This window comes from Rhinopithecus bieti, unplaced genomic scaffold, assembly GCF_001698545.2.
Source record: "Rhinopithecus bieti isolate Rb0 unplaced genomic scaffold, ASM169854v2 scaffold_22040, whole genome shotgun sequence".
Lineage (NCBI taxonomy): Eukaryota > Metazoa > Chordata > Mammalia > Primates > Cercopithecidae > Rhinopithecus > Rhinopithecus bieti.
This window is the reverse complement of record NW_016811527.1, coordinates 882131-892378: the sequence shown is the minus strand read 5'-3', so window position 1 is coordinate 892378 and position 10248 is coordinate 882131.

Here is a 10248-nt window from a genome sequence, read left to right as displayed (position 1 = left end):
AAAGAAAAATATAATATATATTAAGAAAAATTAACAATATTTCAGAAACCTGTGAGACAAAGAATCTGATTTTAAAAATGGGCAAAGGATATGAACACTTCACTGGAGAAGATATCTCAGTTTTAATAAGTACATGAGAAGATGCTCAAAATAATTAATCATTAAGAAAATGCAAATTTGAACTATAATGAGCTAGCATTAAATACCTATGAGAATGAGACACAAGATATCTCTTCTCATATGCTTAATAGAAAAGACAAATATAATAAGTGTGAATAATGTGGAGAAACTACAACCTTCACTCATTGCTTTTGGGAATATTCAGTGATTCAGTAATCTTAAAAAGAGTTTCACATTTGTCCAAAAAATTAAACATAAATTTACCATATATCCCTTAGTAAATGCCCCTTTATTCAATTTTTGGGATTTCCACAAAAGAAATAAAAATATATGTCCATAGAACAACCTTGTATGTCACTGTTTGTATTAGGGTCCTCTAGAGGGACAGAACTAATAAGATATGTATGTATATGATAGGGAGTTTATTAAGGAAGATTGACTTACACAACCGCAGGTAAAGTCCCACGATAGTCTGCTTGCAAGTTGAGGAGCAAGGAAGCCTGTAGTGTCTCAGTCTGAATCCCAAAACCTCGTAAGTACTGAAGCCAACATTGGAGCCTTCAGTCTGTAGGCAAAGGACCAAGAGCCCCTGTTGGTGTAAGTACAAGAGCCCAAACGCTGAAGGACTTGGAGTCTGATGTTTGAGGGCAGGAAGCATTTGACAGGGGAGAAATAGGGAGGCCAGAAGACTCAGCAAGTCTGCTATTCCATCTTCTCCTGCTTGCTTTATTCTAGCCATGCTGGCAGCTGATTAGATGGTGCCCATCCAAATTGAGGTTGTGTCTGCCTCTCTCAGTCCACTGACTCAAATGTTAATCTCTTTGGAAATATCTCACAGACACACCCAGGAACAGTACTTTGCATCTTTCAATCCAATCAAGTTGATACTCAGTATTAACCATCACAGTATCCAAAATAGTATTGTTTCTTACAGCTCCAAAAAAGGCATTATCCAAATTATCAATATTCATTTCACATATTTCATTCATGAAATACTCATCTACTTAACTCAATTAAACTCAAAAATATACAATTGTTTATAAGGAGATCTGTTTTCACTATGATGAAAAGCATTTGACATGAAAAAATAGTCCAAACAACTTCAGTAAAGTAAAATATTTTTAAATTAGGTACTTATATTTTTTATACTTACTATAATCCTTAAATTGCTAGAACTTTTAATTAAAGTGGGAGTGGTGACTTACACCTTAATTCCAGCACTTTGGAAGGTAAGTGGATGAACTGGTAAGTGGATGAACAAAACATGGCATAACTAAATGATGGTGTATTATTAAGCAATAACAAGAATAAATTATGCATACATTGTGTTATATGAATGAATCTCAGAAACATTAAGTGAAAGGGGCCAGGTGCAAAGGACTCTTATATGATAACTTTTTAATAAAATGTCCAGAAAGGCAGATTTATATAAACAAAAAGCAGAGAGAAGAATCAAATAGACATAATAAAAAATGATAAAGGGGATATCACCACCGATCCCACAGAAATACAAACTACTATCAGATAATACTATAAACACCTCTACTCAAATAGACTAGAAAATATGGAAGAAATGGATAAATTCCTGGACACATACACCTTCCCAAGACTAAACCAGGAAGAAGTTGAACACGTATGTTTATTGCTGCACTATTCACAATAGCAAAGATTTGGAATCAACCCAAATGTCCCTCAATGATAGACTGAAGTCAGAAAATGTGGCAGATATACACCATAGAGTACTATGCAGCCATAAAAAAGGATGAGTTCACATCCTTTGTAGGGATATGGATGAAGCTGGAAACCATCATTCTCAGCAAATTATTGCAAGAACAGAAAACCAGACACCGCATGTTCTCTCTCATAGGTGGGAATTGAACAATGAGATCACTTGGACACAGGATGGGGAACATCACACACCGGGGCCTGTTGTGGGATGGGGGAAGAGGGGAGGGATAACATTAGGAGATATACCTAATGTAAATGACAAGTTAATGGGTGCAGCACACCAACATGGCACATGTATACATATGTAACAAACCTGCACGTTGTGCACATGTACCCTAGAACTTGAAGTATAATTCCAAAAAAAAAAAAAAAAAAAGCAGATTGGGGTTGCCTCTGGTTGACGATAGAACAGGAACTGACTAAAAAGGCACAGAAATGAACTTTTTTGTGTGATGTAAATCTTCTAAAACTGGACTGTGGAGATCATTTTTTCAATCTATAAATTCTCTAAATGTCACTGATTTTCAATGAGTGAATTTTATGGTATGTAAATTATACCTCAATCAAGATATATAAAAATGAAAACATCCAAATAAAAGGAAAACAATTTGAACATGCCATGACTCAGAATATAGCTATTTACATACTTTCTCTGAGAAAAATCATTAAATATGTATATACATGAAATGAAAATTCAGTCAGAAGAGAAATCCTGTGGGAAGAAAGAATAAATGATACAGGAGATTATGTAAAATACTCCCCTCTGTTTTTTATATCTTTTCATTTATCTGTCTCTAGCCTTCTGTCCACTCATCCATCCACCTTTCCATCTATATCACTATATTGAACTCTGTAGAGTACTTTCAATAATACTGCATTTTTCTCCTATGACTACCTTCAAAAATGCAATTTCATATCTTTCCTTACTCATTAGAGAAAACTTCAGCAGATCCTCTAGCTGTTGAATTACTTTCAACTACATAAGTAGTCTAATAGGTATTAAAAGTATAAAATCTCAATAAAACCTAAGTCTCAAATCCACTTATAAATTCTTTATTTTATTTACTTCTTTTGAGTTGGGGTCTTGCTCTGTAACTCAGTCTGGAGTGGAGTGGCAAGATTAGGGCTCACTGCAGCCTCCAACTCCTAAGCACGTGACAATCTTCCCACCTAAATTTGTGGAGTTTTGGTGGAGATGTGATTTGGCCATATAACTCAAACTGATCTCAATCAGATTGAGGTTGAGCCAGATCTGATCTTAGCCAGATTGAGACTCCTGGGCTCAAACAATCCACCTGCCTTGGCCTCCCAAAGTGCTGGAATTAAGGTGTAAGTCACCACTCCCACTTTACTTAAAAGTTCTAGCAATTTAAGGATTATGGTAAGTATAAAAAATATAAGTACCTAATTTAAAAATATTTTACTTTACTGAAGTTGTTTGGACTATTTTTTCATGTCAAATGCTTTTAATCATAGTGAGAACAGATCTCCTTATAAGCAATTGTATATTTTTGCATTTAATTGAGTTAAGTAGATGAGAATTTCATGATCAAATTCAGATTTTCTAGAAGGGATAGCCTTAATATTAGAAATTCAAACACATAATTCATTCCATCAAATTATTATTTTTAAAATAGAACAATTAGAGCTGTCTGTATTCCATATATAGTAAAGAGTTAATGGTTTTTTAGAAATAACCTGTTTGTTTTAACCAGAGAGCAAATGAATCATCATGGTATGGAAAAAGCTAATAGCCTCTTTAGAATTTAGGGAAAACATGTACTGAATGAATCTCTTTGACATTCACTAACTCTGTATCTAAGACCACTAGACACTGGTAATAACATAACCTAATTTTGTTCAAAGCTTCAGCCTAAGAAAAAAGTCATACTGAATTATAGCAAAAGAGAAGAATGTGATCTACTGAAATATTTTCCTCCAGACTAAACTCTTAGTCTCAGCCTCAGACCTACAATTTTATTATAGATTTTACTGGATTTAATGGAGAAAACAAAGTTAAAGGAGCATTGTTTTTGTTTTCTACTTTTGCATAACAAATGTACCCAAGACATAGAGGCTTAAAAAATCACATATATTATCTCCCAATTTCTATGATCAGGAATCCAGACATGATTTAGTTGGATACTCTGTTGTAGGGTTTCTCACAAGGATACAAATATAACGTTGGCTGGGCTATGAACTCATTAAAAGGCACAGTAAGTTCGCTCATATGGTTGTTATTCCTCAAGGATTATTGTAATTAAGGACACAAATTCCTTGCTGGCTGTTGGCCGGAGACCACCTTAAGTTCCTTGTGACATGGATCTCTCCATACAACACAGTGTGATATAGAAAGTGTGAGCAAACAGAGGCACAGCTTTTATAGACGTGTTTCAGAAGTGAAATGACAAATTTGTCACATCTTATTTTTAAAAGCAAGTTACAAGGTCTGGGCCTCACATGAGTGGAGTGGATTGTATGAATGCACTGGATACCAAAAAGCAAGTAAGAATTATTGGGAGTCATTTTTAAGCTGATTAGCATAAACCCCTGTGATAATAAAATTTAGTACCTATTTCCTAGGCATTCTTGGTACCCTGTATCTAGATAGAGTGTCTTCATCCATGTAGACTGCTATAGTAAAATTACCATAGACTGGGTGGCTTATAAACAGAAACTTATATCTCATAGTTCTGGAGAACAGGGAGTCTAAGAACAAGGTTTCAGCAGGTTTGATGTTTGGTGAGGGTGTGCTTCCTGGTTCACACATGAGTACCTTCTCACTATGTCCTCACTTTACAGAAGGGGCAAGCCAGATTTTAACTCAACTTGTAGAAGTTAATTTTCATATTTATTAAAATATTAATTTCATTATATGTATTTATACTCATATCCAATTAATAGTTTAAAATTTTATCATGAATTGATTTTTTGAAATTATTTCAAATACTATATTTCTATCATGATTTTCCCAAATTGTTTTCTTCTCTTTGATTTGATCTATCTAAAAGACTCATTATTATTTTTTGAAATCTATAATTTTCAATCTCCTATTAATTCATTTTTATGATATAGGACTTGTATTTACAAATGATTGTGTTTGATCAGAAAAGTTATACTTCTGTGTACTATAATGTACCCAGTGGGCTGGCAAGGTGGGTGAATACGAACAGCTCCAGTCTGCAGCTTCCAGCAAGATCAATGCGAAAGGCAGATGATTTCTACATTTATAACTGAGGTACCTGGATCATCTCATTGGGACAGTGGGTGTAGCCCATGGAGGGGGAGTTGAAGCAGGGTGGGGCATTGCCTCACCCAGGAAGCACAAGGGGTTGGAGAATTTTCCTTCCCTAGACAAGGGAAGCCATAAGAGACTGTACTGGGAGGAATGGTGCACTCTGACACAGATGCTGCACTCTTCCCACAGTTTTCACAACCAGAAATCCAGGAGATTCCCTCCAGTGCCTACATCACCAGGGCCCTGGGTTTCAAGCACAAAACTGGACAGTCATTTGGACAGACACCGAGCTAGCTGCAGGAGATTTTTTTTTTTTTTTTCCATACCACAGTGGCACCTGGAATGCCAGCAAAACAGAACCATCCACTCCCCTGGAAAGGGGGTTGAAGTCAGGGAGCCAAGTGTTCTGGCTCGGTGGGTCCCACCCCCATGGAGCTCAGCAAGCTAAGATCCACTGGCTTGAAATTCTTGCTGCCAGCACAGCAGTCTGAGGTTGACCTGGGACACTCAAGCTTGGTAGAGGGGGTGGGGGTTCACCATTGCTGAGGCTTGAGTAGGCAGTTTTAACCTCACAGTATAAATAAAGTTGCCAGGAAGTTCAAACTGGGTGTAGCCCACTGCAGCTCAACAAGGTTGCTGTGGCCAGACAGCCTCTCCAGATTCCTCCTCTTTGGGCAGGGCATCTCTGAAAAAAAAAGGCAACAGCCTCAGTCAGGGACATGCAGATAAAACCCCATCTCCCTGGGACAGAGCACTTGGGGGAAGGGGTGGTTGTGAGCACAGCTTCAGCAAACTTAAACATCCCTGCCTGAGAACTCTAAAGACAGCAGCAGATCTATTAGCACAGCTCTGATAAGGGACAGACTGCCTCCTCACGTGGGTCCCTGAACCCCATGGATTCTAAGAGACACCTCCCAGTAGGGGCCCACAGACATCTCATACAGGAGAGCTCTGGCTGGTACCTGGTGGGTGGCCTGCTGTAAAGAAGCTTCCAGAGCAAGAAACAGGCAACAATCTTTGCTGTTCTGTAGCCTCTGCTGGTGATACCCAGGCAAATAGGGTCTGGAATGGACCTCCAGCAAAATCCAGCAGACCTACAGCAGAGGGCCCTGAGCGTTAGAAGGAAAACTAACAAACAGAAATGAATAGTATCAACATCAACAAAAAGGACGTCCACTCAGAGACCCCATCCAAAGGTAACCAACATTAAAGACCAAAGGTAGATAAAACCATGAAGATGAGGTGAAATCAGTGCAAAATGGCTGAAAATTCTAAAAAAAAAATAAAATGCCTCTTCCTCTCCAAAGGATCAAAACTCCTCACCAGCAAGTACGCAAAACTGGACAGAGAATGAGTTTGTCAAATTGACAGAAGTAGGCTTCAAAAGATGGGTAATAACAAAGTCCTCTGAGCTAAAGAAGCATGTCTCAACCCAATGCAAGGAAGCTAAGAGCCTTGAGAAAAGGTTAGCTGAATTGCAAACTAGAATCACCAATTTAAAGAATAACATAAATGACATGATGGAGCTGAGAAACACAGCACGAGAGCTTCATGAAGCATACACAAGTATCAAAGTATCAATAGCTGAATTGATTAAGTGGAAGAAAGGATATGAGACATTGAAGATCAACTCAATGAAATAAAATGAGAAAACAAGATTAGAGGAAAAAGAGTGAAAAGAAATGAACAAAGCCTCCAAGAAATATGGAACTGTATGAAAAGACCAAATCTACGTTGGGTGTAGCTGAGAGTAACAGGGAGAATGGAACCAAGTTGGAAAACACTCTTCAGGATATTATCCAGACAACTTCCCAAACCTAGCAAGGCAGGCCAACATTCAAATTCAGGAAATACAGAGAACACCACAAAGATACTCCTCAAGAAGAGCAACCCCAATACACCTAATCTTCAGATTCGCCAAGGTTGAAATGAAGGAAAAAATGTTAAGGGCAGCCAGAGACAAAGGTTGGGTTACCCACAAAGGGAAGCTCATCAGACTAACAGCGGATCTCCCTGCAAAAACCCTACAAGCCAGAAGAGAGTGGGGGCCAATATTTAACATTCTTAAAGAAAAGAATTTTCAACCCAAAATTTCATATCCATCCAAACTAAGCTTCATAAGCAAAGGAGAAATCAAATTCTTCATAGAAAAGCAAATGCTGAGAGAATTGTCCACACCAAGCCTGCCTTACAAGAGCTTCTGAAGGAAACACTGAACATGGAAAGGAATAACCAGTACCAGCCACTGCAAAAACATACCAAATTGTAAAGACCATCGACACTATGAAAAAACTTCATCAATTAACAGGCAAAATAACCAGCTAGCATCATAATGACAGGATCCAATTCACACATAACAATATTAACCTTAAATGTAAACTGGCTTAATGCCCCAGTTGAAAGACACAGACTGGTAAATTGGATAGANAAAAAAGAAGGATTACAATCCTAGTATCTGATAAAACAAACTTTAAACCAACAAAGACCAAAAGAGACAAAGAAGGCCATTACATAACAGTAAAGGAAACAATGCAACAAGAAGAGCTAACTATCCTAAATATATATGCACCCAAGACAGGAGCACCCATATTCATAAAACAAGTTCTTAGAGACCTACAAAGACAGTGAGACTCACACACAATAATAACAGGAGACTTTAACACCCCACTGTCAATATTAGACACACCAATGAGACAGAAAATTAACATGAATATCCAGGACTTGAACTTAGCTCTGGACCAAGCAGACCTCATAGACATCTACAGAACTCTCCACCCCAAATCGACAGAATATACATTCTTCTCACCATCAGATTGTACTTATTCTAAACTTGACCACATAATTGGAAGTAAAACACTCTTCAGCAAATGTAAAAGAAAGGAAATCATAAAAAAATCATCTCTCAGACCACAGCACAATCAAATTAGAACTCAGATTAAGAAACTCACTCAAAAACACACAACTATATGAAAATGGAACAACGTGCTCCTGAATGACTACTGGGTAAATAATGAAATTAAGACAGAAATAAAGATGCTCTTTGAAACCAATGAGAACAAAGACACAACATACCAGAATCTCTGGGACACATTTCAAGCAGTGTGTAGAGGGAAATTATAGCACTAAATGCCCACAAGAGAAAGTAGGAAAGATCTAAAACTGACACCCTAATATCACATTTAAAAGAACAAGAGAAAGAGGGCAAACAAATTCAAAAGTTAGCAGAGGCAAGAAATAACTAATGTTAGAGCAGAACTTAAGGCCACAGAGATAAAAAAAAAAAAAAAAAAAAAAAAAAAGCACTTCAAAAAATCAATGAATCCAGAGCTGGTTTTTTGAAAAGACCATCAAAATAGATACACCACCAGTCAAACAAATAAAAAAGAAAAGAGAAAAAATCAAATAGATGCAATAAAAATGATAAAGGGGATATCACCACTGATCCCACAGAAATACAACCTATCATCAGAGAATACTATAAACACCTCTATGCAAATAAACTAAAAAATCTAGAAGAAATGGATAAGATCCTGGACACATACACCCTCCCAAGACTAAACCAAGAAGAAGTTGAATACCTTAATAGACCAATAACAAGCTCTGAAACTGAGGCAACAATTAATAGCCTGCCAACCAAAAATGTCCAGAACCTGAGGAAACATCTAATAGCCTACCAACCAAAAAAAAGTCCAGAACCAGGTGGATTCATAGCCAAATTCTACCAGAGATACAAAGAGGGGCTGGTACCATTCCTTCTGAAACTATTCCAAGCAATAGAAAAAGAAGAAATCCTCCCTAACTCATTTTATGAGACCAGCATCATCCTAGTACCAAAACCTGACAGAGACACAACAAAAAGATAAAATTTCAGGCCAATATCTCTGATGAACATTGATGTTAAAATCCTCAATAAAATACTGGTAAACTGAATCCAGTAGCACATCAAAAATCTTGCTCACCATGATCAAGTCGGCTTCATCCCAGCAGTGAAAGACTTGTTCAACATATGCAAATCAATAAAATAATCCATCACATAAACAGAACCAATGACAAAAACCACACAATCATCTCAACAGATGCAGAAAAGGCCTTCCACAAAATTCAACAGCCCTTCATGCTAAAAACTCTCAATAAACTACGTATTGATGGAACTTATATCAAAATAATAAGAGCTATCTATGACAAATCCACAGCCAATATCATACTGAAAGGGTAAAAACAGGAAGCATTCCCTTTGAAAACCAGCACAAGACAAGGATGTCCTCTCACCACTCCTATTCAACATAGTATTGGAAGTTCTGGCCAGTGCAATCAGGCAAGAGAAAGAAATAAAAGGTAATAAACTAGGAAAAGTGGAAGTCAAATTGTCTCTGTTTGCAGATGACATGATTGCATATTTAGAAAACCCCATCATCTCAGCCCAAAATCTCCTTAAGCTGATAGGTAACTTCAGCCATCTCAGGATTCAAAATCAATGTGCCAAAATCACAAGCATTCCTATAGACCAATAACAGACAAAGAGCCAAATCATGAGTGAACTCCCGTTTATAACTGCTGCAAAGAGAATAAAATACCTAGAAATACAACTTACAAGAGGTGTGAAGGATCTCTCAAAGGAGAACTACAAACCACTGCTCAATGAAATAAGAGAGGACACAAACAAATGGAAAATCATTCCTTACTCATGGATAGGAGGAGTCAATATCGTGAAAATGGCCATACTGCCCAAAATAATTTATAGATTAATTGCTATCCCCATCAAGCTACCACTGACTTTCTTCACAGAATTGGAAAAAAATGACTTTAAATTTCATATGGAATCAAAAAAGAGCCCATGTAGCCAAGATAATCCTAAGCACAAAGAACAAAGCTGGAGGCATCATGCTACTTGACTTCAAGCTATACTACAAGGCTATAGTAATAGACCAATGGAACAGAACAGAGCCCTCAGAAATAACACCACACATCTACAACCATCTGACCTTTGACAAACCTGACAAAAACAAGCAATGAGGAAAGGATTCCCTATTTAATAATATGCAGAAAACTGAAACTAGACCCCTCCCTTACACTTTATACAAAAATTTACTCAAGATGAATTAATGACTAACACAAGAACAGTAAGACTTAAAACCATAAAAACTCTAGAGGAAAACTTAGGC